Genomic DNA, 3,501 nt, shown 5'->3' on the forward strand with positions numbered 1-3,501 from the left:
TGACCCCCACTAATCCTTCCTCTACAAGCTCAGCTCCCACGGCCGCTCCTCTCGTTACGCACAACTTCACTTTGCCTCTGCAATTTTCTTTGAAAACATGACATTACAGAAAAAAATACATGGCGCTATCTCCAAATCTGCGGTCGTGGAAGGCTCTTACCAGAAACGAAGAGTGAAATCTGATAACTCCAGATTATGCTGCTTAGTTACAGGCTCCACTGCACGGGGGGATGAGATTGGAATATTTCCCTTTGCTGTGCATTTTACATTTCTGTAATAATTGCAATTGTGTGTATGTGTATGCAGCTAAGTGGAGTACTCTGAATGAAACCACTTTTGAAATGATGGGAAGTAAGGCAGACCGGTGAACAATAGCCATGATTTCTAAGAATGTCAAACCCCCTCAGAGTTGGTAGAAGTTGCTTTATATATTTCAAGTTGGAGCAAACAAACAAACAAAAAACTGACTGAATGGTACTGGAATGAATTAACTGTCCCAGCTGCCGCAACTTCGGATGGAGATGATTTGATTCTTGGATACGACGGGGAAAATAAATTTCAATATTTGGCTCGGAGGCGTCAAAATTGTCTCATCACTGCCAAGTACTCTATTAGAGATCAAACTTTCTGTTTAATAAGACTGAATGAGGGTTATGTAAGATGAGGCTCTAGTGTACAGTCTTTTTTTTTTACTTAATAATTATAAACTTTAACGTGGGCGCACAGGGAGAGTATGTTCATGAGGAAATCAAAATGCTAATCAATGCTTGTAAGGATGACTTTTTCTAATTCTAAATAACCACCATTTTGCATGATGAAAGTGGCCATTGCCTACAGTGCAGCCCGCACTGAAATCTTTTGGGGGGTAATCTCACGCATGGGTGATGTTAAATCCTCGCTGGAATCTGATGAGAAAGGACGACAGGCCATTAAAACCAATCTAGCAGCACATAATATACTACATGTGGTAATGCTCCGATCCCCAATAAGCAATCAAGCTACTACACGGGGTGTCAGGGGAGCAATACGTCCTATGCTCCGTACTGTGCGAGAAACATCAATTACCAGCGTGGTGCTGCCCTGACATGGGCTTGAATATTGTTCTTGGCACCAGAGCCAAGCGAGAGAAGAGCTAGAGAGTGAGGAAGCCTAATTGTGATGTGCCATAATTTCCCGCTCAGGGCCTCTCACTCAGGATATGGGCTGAGGTCAAAGGTGCAAATAGAGGGAGTCCATCACAGGCAAAGCGTGCTGAAGTCATCTGTACGGAGTTATTCGTGGTGAGGTGAAAGCAACTTGGTCAGACAGGGGGACCTAATCAGATTTCAAAGTAAACACGGTGCCGCCGGCTCCAGAAAGGCCGAGTCCAAACATTGTTGCTAATTGCATCTGTCTTCATTTTCCGCAACTCACTGTACAACACCAACGTAAAAAGAAAACCTAGATGGAACAGGAACTATTTCAAAACCGCAGAGAGCACCTCAACCGTACCTCAATTTTTTGTCCATAACTGTTCATTTTAGAGATTGCCAACTCTGATTGCTTCTGTCAGAAATCAAAATAAAATGCCTGTGAAGTGTTTCTACTGGAATATTTCTTCCATTTTTTTTCATACAGGGAGACTGAAAAGGAAAATATATATATGCTCCTTGTCCCGTGTGCCATATGTGGGGGCTTCCAGAGCATGGAAACCTACGTAAGCACCAGTCAAGTAGTACAATTTGGGTTTTCAGATGGCTGCAATTGATCTCACATATTGTGACATTTCTGCACAAGGGAGCTGCTCCAAGTTAAACAGGCGCCTTGTGTCAAGAGGCTTTTTATTCACCACGGCCACATCCAGCTGCATCTCAAAGTTATAGACAGCTTGTTCACAGAAACGCTTTTGAAACATCATGTCCTGAAATCCCCAGAGTCACGCCCGCCGCATGGTGTTTATTGCAGGTCACTGGTAGGGCCCTGGCCCTCAGTGGCACCTTGGCAGACAGGGGAAAGCCCTCGACCCCAAAGGACAGTGCACGATTGTTTTAATGTGGTTTCTTCGGCATTTCGTGTTCCAGCAAAAAACCAAACCACATATCAACTGACAACCATGTGCAGACTTGAAAATTACAAGTGCACCGATCGCCAGAGCTGAGCGTAACCTAAACTGTACACAGTGTTAGTATTTGAATCCCTGACAAAGATGATGACATTTCATCGCCCCCTTTGCACTTGCCCATTACTGATGATGCTGAGCTGTTCTACAATATCAGTGTCCTGTGAAAAAAAGAGTATCTCCTTTGTTGCCCTTTACATTAGAACATCGACAAAGTGTGCATAACAGCGGGCTATGTGCGGAGGGCAGCACTGGATATGACATCAGAGCTCTGAAATGTCTCTGCAAGCACACAAGTGTGTAATGTGGTAAGCGAGAGGTGTGTAAGCGCGGCACACACAGGGAGGGGATGAGATTCACAGAGGCTCCTGAGGGAAATCAGGATAAAACGGTCGATGTGCTTGGAAAGCACTTTTCATATTTTCGGACGAAACTGATTCTAGGCTCAGCTTTCTGTCCTGACCAATACTTCGTAAAGGGAGTTATATAAAAATGGAAATGGGGCATGAGAACGACATCATCTGGCCTGTAAATGTTTGCTGAAGCCTGCTTATCATCTTGCTGCATTTTACTGATTGCTGGACAGTGCAATGGGTATGTATGCAAGTGTCGGTTTGTAATATACTGGAATCACATTTGCCTTGTGCCTAAGCCAGAACATGCAACCACTAAGTGATTCTGTTCAACTTAATATGTCTGACTTTTTAAATGAATTATACCCCATTTATATCATCATGAGTTCAAGATCAAGTTTAATGCGAGACACTGCAGGGAAAAACATGTTTTTTTCAACAAAATAAAATTAGATTATTGACTACTTTGATTCCATAACATGTCTTCCTTTATACAAGTGTAATTAAAAGTTCCTTAACGTACATTTAGGTGTTTATGTTTAATGTTTGTGTCTGTATATTTTTTCTATACAACCATCTTTAATGGCCATTATCTTAACATTATAATTCTACTCTCAAACAAAAATATCAACTTTTACAGAATTAAAATCATCACCTACACGTTTCATAATCATCCTTAGCACTATTAGTTATCTGTATGATCTATTTGTATGTCAGGTTTTCCACCTTTTTGTTTTGTAAATTGCTCAATAAAACAAAAGATAAAAATGGTACATTTCGTTCTCTTAAAAACATCCAGAAATGCCAAAAGACAGTTACAAGGTATGATAAGGTATAATCAGAAAATTATTAGAAAATAATTATGATTAAATCATATTTACCATATAATAATAATACTGTAATAATTATTACGGTATTATAATAATTACAACGTCATGGTTGTAGTTCTTCTTCTTTGATTTGTTGTTCTACTACGTTTTTTTTCTTTACGCCCACAGCTGTCAAGTCAATGACGTAGGCACGTCGTACTCGTATGTTGTCAAAAGAGAA

Source organism: Ammodytes marinus (genome assembly GCF_949987685.1).
Source record: "Ammodytes marinus genome assembly, chromosome: 13".
NCBI classification, from domain to species: Eukaryota; Metazoa; Chordata; class Actinopteri; order Uranoscopiformes; family Ammodytidae; genus Ammodytes; species Ammodytes marinus.